At 40.2% G+C, this 15,921-nt stretch overlaps 1 protein-coding gene across 3 annotated transcripts in view; it reads right to left on the reverse strand.

Moving 5' to 3' along the window:
* Fam135a (family with sequence similarity 135 member A) overlaps positions 1–15,921 on the reverse strand; it is a 90,054-nt gene that overhangs the window by 72,360 nt on the left and 1,773 nt on the right. Inside the window, exons 1-2 of one of the 3 annotated variants that reach the window (XM_055606108.1) lie at positions 11,747–11,910; positions 10,150–10,241 (exon numbers count right to left, since the gene is read on the reverse strand). The gene's annotated coding sequence lies outside the window, so the exon portion shown is untranslated. Of the gene's footprint in view, positions 1–10,149; positions 10,242–11,634; positions 11,911–15,921 lie in introns of those variants that run through there. The other 2 variants (XM_055606099.1, XM_055606119.1) reach the window with 2 other exon arrangements.

The raw sequence follows: 15,921 nt of genomic DNA on the forward strand, positions 1-15,921 counted from the left end.
GGACGTGCAGCCAAGTACTCCAGCATACTGAAGGAGAGTTAGTACATCTCTCTAAGGAACTTTAACCATTTTTGACAAAACAAGTTAAGGTTAGTTTAAGGGTGTATGCTTCCTACAAATGCCTGTTATTACATGTGGTTTAAAAACAATGGTCACTAAAATGAGAGATAAAAGCTGAATCTCACTTGAATAAGGCTATTAAAACAAAGTAGGTGTATAGAGAGAAAGGGCAAGCATATGAACCACATCCACAAAAGAAGTTTACTGAGTCACTGTCGCAGAAAATAGAATAGAAAAGTCATAAAAATCCTACTATGGGTTTTTGTTGTTGTTGCTTTTACAGAACAGTATTTGTCAAAGAAATAACCTGTAAGCCTGTGACTTTGTAACTTGTAAGTTATGCAATCTGCAAGAGCAGGAAGCTATAGATGGCTATGAAAACTACATGGAGGTTAACATAAGGAAGAAGTATCCAGAAAGCAAGTATAGGGCTCGTAATGCAATGAACATAGGCATTCATGGCAGAAATCAGAACTGCAGGATTCCTCCATTGCCAGGACATGGTATCTTCACCATTCCAGTCCAGCATTTCTCTCAACTAGAAAGTGTTTCCTGTTTGTTTTCCCAAATGAGAGACTTTTTACTACTCTGTTTCTAATTTTATTATAAAATCCTGGCAAGTCTAGGAAGGATGGGGGTGGAGCAGAAAGGTGTTTTACTTCTAGGTAGCTGGATTTGCTGATCGCCCAGTAATACATAGAAGGCTCTTATTTATTTTGGGATTTTGTTTTGTTTCATTTTTTTTCTTTATAGGAAGGGAGGTCATGGGATTTTGACAGGTTACGCATGGATTCCTGGATGGCTAGAGCAGCTGACACTGCATGTCATTTCTTTTCTCCTTTCCAAGCCAAATAGTCACCCAGCCCAAGACTCTTTCTCAATCTCTCTTGATGCCAAGTTATCCTACCCGTGCGACATGGCCAACTCACTGTACTCACGGAATATAAACTGAAGTGAAGCGTGCAACTGACTAACTTGTTTAAAAAGAAAATTATTTGCCCTGAACTTCACCTTCTTTCACTTTTCTAGGCAGGAATACTTTCTTGACAGTGATCTAGTTTTGATCACAAAGATTAAGACAAAACTCTTTAAAAACTGGCAAAAGAAGGGAAGGATTCTGGATTCCAGAGTACCTTAGCTGCCTAGACATTGCTCAGTCCTTTCGTCTTATGAGTCTTTGATACTGTAAATGCATTTAATTTATACCCTTGCATGTGGTTCTTTCATAGTATCTCTGACCTCATCTCTTAGCAGTCTGCCCACTCCAGCAATACTTCATTCCTGTCTATTTCTCAAGCACACTAGATGGCCCCCAAAGTCTTTGTATTCACTTTTCTCTGGAGCACTCTTCCATCCACTTATGTACATGACTTCGCTTAGGCTAGACTCAAATATCAGCTTCTCAATTAGGCCTCCCTGGCCACATTATCTACAGGGATAACTCTGTTTCTGCCACACCCTACTTGGTTCCTAAGTACTTATGTCCCTTTAAAATATTGAAAACTTGACCTACTACTTTTTAAATAAAACTGTGTCATTATTATAGCCCAGGCTGGTCTTGAATTCCCATTTTTTTTCTACTTCTTCCTCCAAATAACTCAAGTGTAAGCATGAGCTGCCAAATCCAGCCTTCTTATCCTTTATTACATCTAAAACACAAACCTCTGTAAAAAAGGAAATTTTGGTTACTCTGTTTACTGGTTCATATACATAGAAGGAACTCAAATGTAATTTTAGAGAACATTTAAGATATTAATATTAAATATTCTAAAAATAGAAATTATTATTTTTCTATTTAAAATAAACCAATCAGGAGAAAGGACTTATGAAATGGGTATGCTGAAAACAGGCACTGATGAATAAGTTCCCTTATTAGTGTATGTTCAGAAGTTCCCTCTACTCCAGTTCCTATACTCTGCTGTGCTTTTTGCTATATTGTGTGGCCTCCTTTTCTTAAATCCTTTCCTTTTCATTGAGCAACCTTTAAAAATGCATATATATGCATACAAGTGTGTACACGATGCTTAGAAATCACTCCGACTTACACTGTCACCCTCAAAAGCACAGTCTTTTTACTTTTACCAAAGAACTTAAGGAAAAGGTAAAAGCGTGAAAAAAGAAAGAAAAATTTAGTATTTTCAGAGTATTTTCTCTTGACACAAACTAGTCTCTATCCCCGGTCTATGAAATGCTAAGCAAATGCCGCCTGGCTCCATCCTTCCTGGCTCTCTTCAAGAGGATTCAAACATTTTTTGTGATCTCCAGTCCATTCTTTGTATCCATTACTGATGGCTTATTCTCAAGAGAAAGTGGGAAGCTATTTTTTTTCTCCTAAAGGTGAAATCTTATTTTTAAATGCTGTCAACTCATAAAAAAAAAAATAAAAAAATAAAAAGACCAAAAATTGTGCACTGCAAACCAAATTCAAGAAATGCAAATTCATTCTATGGATTTCTAATTTGTACAGATTTTTACACTACTCACAAGTCCTTGTCTGTCCTTTCTTAAGTAACAAAATTGTCAGAAAGGACTTCTTTCCTTTTACCACAATTATGCATAGAGTGTTCTTCAGTTCAGGTATCTTCCTGAAGTCACAGCCTAGGGCTGGCTCAGAGCCCATCAATTCAAGCCTGGCCTGTGACATTATCAGAATCAGCTGACTTATCTGAGACTGAATGGTTTACTCTTCTAGCAATGGCAAAACAGAATGTAAAACTCAATAATCTAGAGACCAATCAAACAGGAATCCATTCTGCAACATTTCCTAAGTCAGCTAAGCAACCTGTAGTAAATCCCAGTCCAAACAAGGAGATGACTCTGATGCTCAGTGAGAAATCCATGCTGAAAAGCCCCTATGGAGATTAGAAAGGATGACCCCAACTCTCCCAAGCAAAGCTGATAAGCAGGGAGAAAAAAATTCCTTGTAATACCTCAGGAAAAGTTAATTTTTTTTCAAAGAAAAATAAAAACCCAGTGATAAATCTAAAAGTCATTTTTGTTCTTTCTGAAATGTGTCCAACATGGAGACCACAACAAAACAGAGCCTTAGTATGACGGAAGAAATAATTTCTTAATTTACAGTCCTAATATTTTAAACATTATATGTAGAATATTAAAAATCTTAGGCCTGGGCATGGTAGTATACACCTTTAATTCTAGCACTTGGGAGGCAGAGGCAGGAGATCTCTGTGAGTTTGGGGCCAGCCTGGTTTACATAGATAGTTCCAGGCTAGCCAGGGCTGTACAGTGAGCTCTTTTTCCAAAAACAAAGGAATACTAAAATATACTGTAGCTTCATGATACATATAGTGAATTTTGAAGACAATATAAAAATCATGTAAATATCTCATTTTGTACTGATATAGTATCTTAATTAAGAGTTTCTATGACCAAAAAGCAAGTTGGAGAGGAAAGGATTTACTTGGTTTACACCTCCATTTCACTGTTCATCATCGAGAGAAGTTGGAACTCACACAGAACAGAAAGCTGAGGCAGGATTTGATACATCACCATGGAGGGGTGCTGCTTATTGGCTTGCTTTCCATGGATCATTCAGCCTGCTTTCTTACAGAACTCAGGACCACCAGCCCAGGGATGGGCCCATCCACAATGGGCTGGGTCCTCCCCCATCAATTGCTAATTCAGAAATACCCTATGGCTAGATCTTTTGAAGGTGTTTTCTCAGTTTAGGTTTCCTCCTTTCAGGTAACTACAGCTTGTGTCAGGTTGACATAAAACTACTCAGAACAATATGTCTTTTAAAAACATTGAAAACTTTTGATTTGTATGTGTATGTGGGTACTTGCACAGCGGAACACACAGGGGCCAGACCCCCTGGTGGCTGTGAGCTGCCTGTTATGGGTGCTGACGACCGAACACTAGTTCTCTGCAAGAGTAGCAAGTATTCTTAACCACCACCAAGCCATCTCTCCAGAACTTATATACTGGCACATCTTAAGTAATATTTTGGATTAGAATTAATTGTACCTGTTTTCCTCCACTTTCTTCAGCATTTTTATGCATTTAATATGCAGGGCACACAGTGATGGCACACATGAGGAGGACAGATTACAACTTGCAGGAATAAATTCACTCCTTCTGCTGTGTGGATTTCAGGTCATCAGACTGTGAGCAAGTGTCTTCATGTATTGAACCATCTTACCAGCCATTCTAATTTCACTTGTGTTTACAATACAAGCTTACTAGAAAACTTTAAGTGACATGTCCTCAAAACTGTTTATCAGTCACTCCTATGAAGCTGTGTCTTTACGTGGCTACAGTGTGTACACAAAATAACCCAGAAGTAGTACCAAAGTAATACATAGTACTGCCAGGCACAGCTTTTAAGAAATCAAGATACCAACTTCCCATCAGAGCAGTTGAGACAGCTATCAGCACCAAGTTACTGCCAAGGGATGGACGTTAGGCAACTGCAAGAAATGTTCCTACATCATCCACACTGATCCTAAAATACTCTCAACTCAGCAGGCGTTAATGTTTTGGAGTACTATGGGTATGTGTAAGGGAAGGTGGGTGAGTGGCAAGACAGCCCACGCAGAATCCCAGGAATCAGGTTCCAGAGACTAGACTCAAGATGCAGCTCTAACTTTATTGTCCAACATAAAAGCCTTTAAACGATTGAAAGGCCAATCAGACCACCCCATGCTAGTCTCAAGCACCAATAAAAACCAATCAGGGTGGTATAACTATAAGGAAATATTGCGGGGAGGGGACAAGGTCACCTTAGACTTAAGTCAAGGGGGAAGCAGTCACGGCCCTACCCTTGGATCCATTCTGAGACTTCACTAGTGGGCTAGGAGTCCCTAGTGGATCGACACTGTGTGCGGTGGGCCAGGACCTTTCGAGGAGTTGGGGTCGCTGATGCTTCACTCGCCATTTCCTATATCCCTCCAGAAGGCTTATCTCGACACTCCCCACAGATGTGGAAGCACCTGAAACTGCAAGGCAAAGCTCAGAGTTCCCTCAAGATGGACTGGAGACCACAGAAATTAACTGCTCACAGAAATCAAGGAGCAGCTGCAACTCTTCCACTGTGGGATCCTAGCCTCCCTAAGGGATGCTCTGTTTACTAAGGAAGATAGAAAAGGAGTTGAACAAATTAGAGATGCAATACTCCTTGTCAGCCCCAAGATACAGAACCACATTCCACTAAACGTTGCAGGTTTCTGCTGGTAATTCTACTTGTAACTTAGACACTATAAGACAAATGGGATCAGAACCTGTAATAGTGATAGTCTAAATAATGATACCACCCACAGAAAAGAATTTAAAAAAACTCCTTGAAAGGCTCCTTGTTAGCAAGTAATGTGTCATTTTCTCATAAAACAAGGATTACTTTTTATTCCAGTACTGTGAAAAAGTTCATTATTTTTCCAGCTAAATACTATCTACCATAGTTAAGCTTGCTTTTCAGGAGCTCCACTGTTATCAGAAGTTCATACTCACTGGAGTGAGAGGCTCATATTAAGACAGACATAGAAACTGCTATCAAATGAAGGGACAGCAGAGTCACTCACATTCTCCTAAACAACTGGGAACTGAGACTGACATTTGGGAACTGCAACCAACAACAGGAAGAATAGCCAAAACACATAGTTAAAGTTAAGTATGTTAATTAGAAATATGATAGAGACATTTTCTAATGAGGTCAGAATGGGGTTACCTCAATGCATCTAATAGTGGTGAAAATAAAACTCATGTCAGTTTCCTTGGGTTTCTCAAAAGAAATAACTGGGAAGCCTTAAATAGGAGGAACCCTAGAAGTCTTCAGAATGCTGTTTTCTTGTGAGCAACACAAAGTGGTTTTTAAGAATCCTGTTTGCAGCCCACCAAGCAATGGGAAGATGGTCCTCCTGCTGGTAGGAATGCTTAGCTTTCCTAAGTTTCAACCTAAATTTAGAACTCTAAATTTACATAGATGTTTTGAGCTAATCTTGACCAAGTCATACACCACAGCACATACACTGAAAAATGATCAGCTGCTGACATCTGCTATCAGGTGTAAATTCTGGTCATGGGATTAAGCATGCACTGGCTGGCTAATTCCGAATATACGAGCAAGTCTTATTTCTTGGGTTTTTATGCAGTTCGTTTTCTGGTCGGCTGAGGCCATGACACCCTACCCATCATTGCAAGCTTCTTGCAGGTACTAACTCTGCTTGTACTGAGTCAGAGCCTGCTTTAAACGGCCCAGCCACCTGGCAAGCACCAGCCTCTAAGGATCACCACCACTCAGACTAGAATCATTTGCGTGGACATAACTCGCAGTAATGCCACTCATTAAAAAGGGTGACTCACAGCGCCAGCTTATGGGAGTTGTTACAATAAAGAGGACACTTTAAGCAACGAAAAACATATATCTAGAAATTTTTGCTGGCATTCCTCATTTATCAAAGTAAACTTTGAATTAACATTTTTAGCAGCTATTTGCACACTGCATGAATTACAGAAAATTTAAAATAGAAAATTAGACTCTCTTCTTTGGGGAGGAGAGAGAACAGACCTTTGAAAGGGAAGAATAACTTGACAGACATGTGTTTCTGGAAAGCTTTGTTCTCTACCAGTGACACCAAATATAGACCAAACAGCAAAATAAAATAAAAGCAAATATAGGAACTTACAATTTGGTGCAGCAAACCCTACACTGGTGCCTTTAATTATGCTATTTGACTTATTTTTCCTTTTAAGTCTGGAAATTAAGATTTCCAGTTACACATAGGTTCACAAAATGTCTGTGTAACTATTCCAAGGTTACATAGAAAGGATATAAAAAAAAAAAAACAAAAAACCAAAGAACTAAAATGTGTTCAGCCCCAGTGCCTGTACGTAAAATACTCTAAAATCCACACCAGCACTGTTGTAAGAAATAGTGATCCTAAAACCATAGATAAATATGCCCACCAGAGGAAAAATCAGATTGCAACACTAATGGTAAATATTACACTTACTAAATTAACTATATTCAGTCTCCCACGTAATCAACAGTATTTCCTATGATATCCTTAAAAGCTCTCATACCCATACAAACAAAAGCATACTCTGAAGAGACTGTCTTTTCTGGTTTCTTTAAAGCTTGTGTTTAAACAGCTGACTATTAAAAATGACATGCATTATTACTAATATTAGAACTGACATGTCTATTCAGTAGGTACTCTTTAAAAAAATCAACAAAAGGAACACTGTTGATATTAGAAAACTGTGTCAGTTAAAGCAAACAATACAGTAGGAAGCATTAGTTATCCTGAGAGTTTCTCCATGTTTTCTTCTATACATGAAAATGGAATAAACAAAGAACTTTTCATGTGACAATGGAAAAACCCCACCTCCATTTTATTTGGACAATAGGAATACTGGATTTATTAAAAGCAGTTCATAGAAACTTAAGGATACATTAATGTAAAAACAATCCTGCCAACACCACAGGATAGATTGCTTTTGAACATATTACTCTATTATAAACTTTTAAGACTTCAGAAGGGCCAAAGCTGCAAAAGCCTACCATACCACAGTGATCCTCTAATGTCTAGTTCAGGGATCTGCTCAATAGTGCTTGAATTTTTTTTTTTCGTTATCTCAACCGAAAACAAGACTCAAAACCAGAGTAAAAAGAACCACAACTTTCTAGAAAAATATTTTAAGAAATACTGTTTTCTTGATATCCTGTGCTTCCTTGTAGTTGCAATTTTACTAGCAACTCTGATATCATACCTGGATTCTAATTCAGACTTAAACCTGTTTTCTCAAATGGAATTAATTTTACGATTCCTATCTGAAAAAAATAATGCTTAAAAGGTAATATACACAAAAGCACTAAACACAGTATTTGGTGCACGATGCTCAATAAATAGCTGACAGTATGATTTTTATTATAACCTTTAAATATTAATCTATTCAAGAAAATATCTATTCCAAATACAGATCAAATAAAACTAGTTATAATTATATTTTTCAAGTGTACAACCTGAAAAAAACCTTCACTTATAACACAAAAGATTACAATGGAGAATGATTTTATGAGGGCTATTTCAAAACTCTTCTACAAGCATTACATTACTATATAGTGGCAACGAAGCTACGGACTTAACTTGAAGGAGCTGGTGAAAGCCTGCGTTATATCCTTGTCCAACTGAACAGGAGAATACTTTTATGTCGTAAAGCTGAGCAAGGATGAGAAGAGTTTGAGAAGAGCTCTCAATTCCAAAAGACAAAAGTAATAGCTGGGAGTACACAGGCTTCGGTGGTCTTACACTGTCATAGTGATAATCCCTAACTGTGTTACTTGTACATGAAGGGGAAGAGCAGCATTTCCAAGTTATAACTTACTGGCAGCTTGAACACATCAATGATCACATGTGACAGTCACCACTTTTCTAAAAGCAATTAGAATGATGTACTTGCATTCTATGAGGTAACCTCAAAGGTATTCAATAAAGGAATACCAACTTTAGGTCAGACTAAATTAACTGATGCTAGAAGACATGTGAGTGAAACTTAACATAAATGTTCTAGATGCCTATTAAGAACCAACTATATTTGGTCAAACCTAGACTACTATATTTACAAGATACTTAAGAAACTTTCTGTGTTCTGACTGGTGTAATGTAACTCCATAAAAGGAACTATACACTATAATTTTCTCAGAACCGCTTCTTGGTTGAGAGAGTATTCACAAAGTTGACCTCATAAAAACAGGAACTATATAAGAGGTTATCTAAGTAGGAGATATACTTTAATGGCACAGCATTCCTGGTACCTTTATAATTCTATTAAAGAGGTTAGTTTTTTTGTCTAGCATACCCTTGCTGACTAAGCATGCCGGTGCATGTTAAGAACTGCCAAGCCTTCAAATATGCAACTACTGTGGAGGTGCCTCACTAAGCTTCTGAGAACATGCACGCCTACCATGTGCCTTGTAACTTTTTGTGAAAACCTCTGGATCCATTAAGGATGCTCTCTATCACAGCATCTGGTTCCTAGTCATCCCTTCTTCCTGACAGTCAAAACAAACCAACCCTACTCACCTTAAATGTCTATGCTCAATCTCCACCATGAATGTCTAAGCTCTATCTCCACCTTAAATGTCTAAGCTATCTCCACCTTAAATGTCTAAGCTCTAGCTCCACCCTAAATGTCTAAGCTCTATTTCTACTTGCCTACTTAAGTAAACACTCAGAAAGACCACAAAGCAAAGGGAATCCTTGCCTTTTATAATTCCTAAACAATCTCTCGTGGCCCATAAGTCTCAAGGGGCTACAGTTTACAGAAATTAATGTGGACATAAAGACAACAGAAAACTAGGGAGTCACTAAAGATAGGACTCTTACAGTTCCTTTCAGTATCAACTCCTGGCAAACAACTCATCCGTTTTACATACTGTATAAGCCAATGCCTGCTCACTGTGTCTGAACATTAACTAACTTAAGCTGGTCCGTGGAGCACTAGTATTCTAAATATATTCTGTTAAAAAAAGATATTTTAAAAAGATATCAAACTGTTTAGCTTGTTCTTAAGGGATTTAAGTAGTCAACTTTATTGTTACTAGCCTATAATTAAACAAACAAAAATTATGTATTTACACAGTAATTTTTGTCTGTGGTGTCCATAAGCATGTTTGAATGATGAGTGGTGACTACAGACAGATTACTGGGTTGCCAGCATTATTACTCAGTGGAGACAGTGAGGTAGATGTTAAGTGGCTTCTTCAAACCACCACTGAGTTATTCTGTGGGTTCAAATCTTTTGACATTTAGTCCTGCGCCTGCTGAATAGCATAGACTCATTTCATTTCAAGTAACAGTAGCTCACTGTAATACCAAGACTTTGTAGATGGTGACTTCCTAATGGACATTTCCCTACAAATAAAAACCTGCTTTTGAAGAAGAACAAGCATCTTTGAGAAACAGCCATGATTGATTTGCATTTGAGAAAGCATTTAAAATGTAAAATGTAAAAAGAATTATTCACTTCATCAAGCTCTTCTAAGAGAAATGTGGTTTAATAACACCTTCCTTTTTTCTCTGCCGTGATCGTTTTCCTTTTAACATGGAGATAGAAAAATGTAATTCCTACCTGGCACAGATAACATTAGGAAGAACATATTGTTTGTAGGTTGTTTGTAGGAGATTCCAGAACGAAATACATATTCCAGCTGGTCTTCAACCCTAGAAAAAAGGCAAACTTTACTGAAAACAAGTGTCTCAGCAGATGCCTCCTGAAGATGATGCTACACCATTATTAACAGAGAAACAGGAGTTTCATTTAAATTAGACCTGGATAGAAATGAAGGGAAGAAAAGCTCCCAAATGTATTTATTAAGTTCTTTTGCCCAATTCAAAAAACTAATACCTCTATGCTCCTTTGTTCCTTCTCAGTGAGCAGTTTCCTATTCTTGTTAGCAGAAACTGTATGCATTTATTAAAGAGAACAGACTCAAATGATGCAAACAACTGTAATCCTGAGTGTAAAACACCAAATCGATACATTTTATATAATAATTTTGGTTAGACTTCATTTTAGATTTCTTCCTGGACAACTATTACTTACTGGAGCATCAACTTTTGGCAAATCTTAACTCTTTATAAATAGCCAGACTGCTTCTCACAACATGACTGGTCTACATAATTCTTAAAAATTCGATAAAATGAAGTGCCATTCTTTAGATGATAAATTTCTGGTGAAGAAAGATGAATAGACTGATCGATGTGGAAACTGCACTAGGGATACTGGGCAGTAGTAGGGATACTTTCGTAGAAAGCAGGAGAGATGAGAGCGTGTTACAACTCGTTAGGGATGTAATAAAAAGTAAGACAAATGCACTGAATGAAGAGGTTCCATACAAACAGGAAAAAGGAGTTTTATGGATGAAAAAAGAAAGAAAGAAAAACCAACATTAGAGAATAGAAATCGGTTCAGTACTGAGGATAGGAGCCACTGGACAGAAAGTAATGAAGCAGGGTACCAAAAGAGAGGTAAGAGAGTGAGGGTCTCTAAAGGCAAGGTGGAACGCAGAAAGACCACTACTGCAAAAGGATGTTTAAGCGCAACAACAAAACAAGCAAAAAGCCAAACACCCCGCCTCCCATAAGTCAACAACTAACAAAAGAGCTGGGATGAAGTACCCAAGGGGGGAAATTAATGTAACACTGAGGAAAACCGGCCAGCGGCGACCAAGAGGTTTGCGACTGGAGACGCACGGTCGGGGGAAGCAAACTGCGCAGAGCAGGACCGACCCAGGGGGACCACGGGGGCCACCGCGGCGCGCGGGTGCGAGCGACGGAGGGTCGAGGGGCCGGGCGGCGGCGACGGAGCGGGCCGGAGGGCGGGCGGGACGGCGGGCGCGAGGTGCGGGAAGGGCCGGCCGGGAGCCCCCGCCGGCGCGCCGCGCCCCTCGCGTCCCTGCCGACCTTCAGGCGGGCCCAGGCGGGCTCCGACCGCCGGGCAGCCGGCCGAGGCCAGGGCGAGAGAGGCGGCCGAGGCCAGGAGGCCGCTTGCGATCCGGAGCGGCCGGGGTCCCGGGGCCGAGCGGGAGTCGCGCGCGGGCGGCGGGGGGCTCACCTCTCCAGCCTCGCGGCCTCGGCTCGCGCCTGTGCGACGGAGGAGGAGCCCCGCGTCCGGCTGGAAGGCGTCCTCCCCCGGGTCAGCACCATCCCGCCCCGGGCCCACTCACATCGCCATCGCAGCCACCGCAGCCACCGCAGCCACCGCAAGCCGGGCGTCGGTTCGTCACGGGCGCTCGGCTCCCGGCCCAGCGCCGCCGGCGAGCATGCGCAGTCGCCCCGGTCCCGAGGGAGCGCGGCTGGGGAGCGCTACCTGCGTTCAACAGGTCCCGGCCCGCGGCCCCGCCCCTGGCGCTCTCCCCTCCCCCCTCCAGCAACGTCCCGCCCTCTCCGAGGCGAGGCCACGCCCCCGAAGGGCTCCGCGCCCCGCCCCCACGGAGCCCCAGCTGCTGGGGCCCGGCCGGCGCCAACCCAGATTTCAAGATTTGTTCTCCCTTCCTTCCCAGCTCGCGCTCCCGAGATCCCGCGAGAACGGAGGCCCTGCGTCAATAAAGAGCGCGAGCCCCGGCCGGGTGGGAGCTGGAGGGATGGTGTGGACGTCTGGTCAAGGGTTAAAGGAGGCCGGAAGAGGCCCCAGGGGACGGTTGAGGACTGTAGAGATTTCTCTGGAAGTCATCCTTTCTCCTTCACTTCTCTGCTTGCAGCCGTGGCTGGAGCTGGCCCCTGCGCCTCTGTTAGGGCAATTGGGCAAGGGAGCTGCTGAAGGGGGTCGCCCTTGGGGGTCCATTCGTGGTGTGGCTGTGCGAGCATGCTGATCCCTTAGCTTCTTAATTGATGACATCTAAACAGAAGCCTTCAGATCTTACGTTCCATTGACAGGAGCCCACGGAAAATAGTCCTTCATTGCTTAGCCTCATTCTCTTGTCGCAACAGAACGTTTATATTAGGGCGTAAAGCGTCTGCGTGTGACTAAAGCAAAGTTGAGAATTTCCTCAACAGCTGTAAATCCCCCTCAGAGCTGTAACACTTAACACAGCTTGTGATTTAAAAGTGCATTGGGAAGACGGAGAGTGGGAACGGTTATATACAATGCGAGTGAACGTGGGCCATTCATCTCTGCAGCTAAAAATAGTTAAAATGGCAAATACTATGTATATGTTGCTACAGTAAAGATGAACGAAACTTTTCTGTTCACTAGGCAGTGGTGATGTTGCCTTGTACCTTAGGCCCTTTGAAAACGGGTGTTAAATATGATTTAAACCATTGCCCTTTCTTCGGTTTTGAACAAATTTTAAACAAGATTGGAATGAATCAGTTATGCTATGATAACCAACCTGTTAACATTTCCATAAATGACTCCTCCAGTGCAATCACTTTTTTGTTCTATAGACAGTCATAGACCCTAAGATAGGGGGCGAACACAGTACACAATGGTTAAGTTGTCTTTAGAAGTTAAAGAACAGCAAATATGAGATCGAGTAAGGCTAAGTTTAAGCATAGCACTTCCTTTATGGGTACAACAGCTACAAGCCCAAAGGGCAAATATATTACTTCATAACGTTGTGGTGTTATTTCATGGCTTCATGGCTGTGGCCTTTCTAGGAAAAGCCTGAGATAAGACAAGTGACCATGCCAATCTGCCAGTTAAAACGGAAGTATTCAACTGTGTTTCACGGTTCTCACCTATAATTGCTGCACTAGATACCCCGGGGCCAGCCTGAGCTACAGAATAATAAGTGTATGAATTTCTTTCTTTTTTTTTTTTAAGCTGATAATGCTGCTTTCATCTGGCTCTTGAATGGAGATCTTAGTGAATTATTAAAGGAGATGATTTGAATCTATATAAAATAACTGCAGTTTTATAATACATGTGCCATAGTCTTTAATGATATATTTCCAGAAACTCCTGATACTACATAATTGACTAAACCGCAAAGTAGCTTTTTCAATACAGTGTGAAAGGTGCAAACAGTTACTTGCGGATTGCAACTCAGATTATTTGGGTTTCCCAAGTGACAAAGCATTTGCTTGGCAGAATCTGTCAGACAGGAGACATTCCTCCCACCACCAAACCTCTGAATCACTCCTGTAAAGTATAATTATCTAGTATCAAGTGACAGCAATGACAGGACTTCATGAATTATTCTCCTCTTTATATGCCTTAAGCTCGCTAAGGTTTTTTGTAATATATATATATATGCTAATTATCACTAGCTTCGTGATAGAAAACACATAAGGGCAACTATCACATTCTTCTAATAATTCATGCTTTATCTCAAGTGCTGGTCTTTTAGCCGGTTCTAGCCACGTATCTTTGGTTGGTTCACATCAGACTGCTTTTCTTAGGTAGCGTGATGAATCTTGTTGCTCACCATAGCGCAAACAGAACTCTTACCACTTCCCTTTTCCCTTTTTGCAGAGATTGTTTCTCACAGTCTTCAAGGTTCTGGCAGTGTCTTTTCCAGACGCACTTATCAAGCCTAGAATCTGTCAGTCGTATTGGATGCTTTCCTGTGTTTCCCATCTATCTCATTCCATATCCTGTTTCAGTTTCCAAATACTTCTCTATTTCAAAATGACTTTCAACTCCAAGGAAAAGTCATACTTGGACAAAAAGAAATAGCACCTCTAGTGAATAGAGAAAGGGATTTAAAACATAGTGTTAATAGAAATAAAAGAGATTTGTCAACTAAATTATTTGTTGCATGACAGTATTTGTGTTCTAATATTGTCTAAAATAACCAGTCATGTAACAAATAACAAGTTATTATTTAAACAGTAATTTACTAGTTATTAAAATTTGCATAAAAGAAAATTTTTACCTGCATCAAATAAAACTATTGTTTTTATGTGTGTCAGTTTTCATATTTCCTTAACATCAAAATTCATAGTTCTTGCCTTTTTCAGTTGTAGAATTTTTTAAGGTTGTGAACTTCTAACTTCTTTTCAGTTACTTGTGAATTCATTACCTAATTTAAAAGACTGAAATGTCTCCTGAAGATCCTCCACTTTATAAAATGTTTACAACTTTCTGTTCTGTATGTTGAATGCCATAAGAGGCCGCCTCATAGTTGTGTTGGAAAGCTTATTATTGCCAAGACCTTTTTACAAAAGAAAAGGCCCATGCTTCTGAATATTTCTTTCCCTCAAAAGATTGAGTTTGTAAGACAATATAATTATTGCTGGAAGTCCCTTAAAAATGTATGCAGCTCTAATCCCCAGTGTCAGTACAGAATGCAAAATTAAACATTCAAATATGATTTCCTATAGAAAAGTTCTTCTAGAAAAAATGTTCTTCCAGAAAAAGTTCTTCTAGAGAGATGATGGGTCAGAGGTCGAGAGCACTGGCTGCTCTTACAGAGAGCCCGGATCCAATTCCCAGCACTCACATGGCAGCTCACCATTGCCTATAACTCCAGTTCCAGAAGATCCGACACCTTTAGATTATATATATCAATGTACATAAAAAATAAAAATATTTTTTTAAAAAAAGAAAAGTTCTTTATAGTCCTAGGTTTTACATTGGAACCATCACTATAGATACAATAGCCAGAAAAGCCACAACAATAAAATCACACGTTTATACTCAAGCTATCATTAGGCTTAACGTCCTTTATTGCCAACTACAAATCTGTATATCCTTATGCTTCCTATTTTTGAAATGTATTATGAGTTGCTGAATTTATTATCTAGGGTGCAGAGAAAGAAAAACATACACTATCATGAAAAATATGAATCTAGTTTTTTTTTTAACTTGTTTCTTTTTATTTCATATGCAGTGGTGTTTTGCGTGCATGTATGCCAGTGCCAGATTCCCTGGAACTGGAGTTACAGACAGTCGTGAGCTAGCTACCATGTAGGTTCTGGGAGTTGAACTCCGGTCCTCTGGAAGAGCAGCCAGTGCTCCTAACCGCTGAGCCATCTCTCCAGCCTGTGAATCTAGTTTTTATATTTTTCTAGCCAAACACTAAGCAGGTCCAGCCCTGATTAGCTTCCATGATCAAATGATGTTGGTCAAGTTCAGTATGTATGGCTGTTGACTAAAAATTCAGTTACATCTTGAAAGCCTATTTAAATTACTTTTCTAAGTTATTCAGCTAATTTAAAAAAAGGCAATTTAGACTAAGCTGGGTCAGGAATAAATAATCAGCTTTGGATGATTCTGTTTGGAGGAACATCTTGAAGAGGAAATTTGCCACGCACTTGCTTAACTTCCTTAACTTGCAGGTTAAGGAAAAACAGTCTTGGTGATGGGTTTCTTTTTTGTATCATTACCAGAGAATACTTAGCAATTAGAGGTGTGTGTGTGTGTGTGTGTGTGTGTGTGTGTGTGTGTGTGTGTGTG

Source organism: Psammomys obesus, unplaced genomic scaffold, assembly GCF_907164565.1.
Source record: "Psammomys obesus unplaced genomic scaffold, mPsaObe1.curated_primary_1811, whole genome shotgun sequence".
Classification (NCBI taxonomy): Eukaryota; Metazoa; Chordata; class Mammalia; order Rodentia; family Muridae; genus Psammomys; species Psammomys obesus.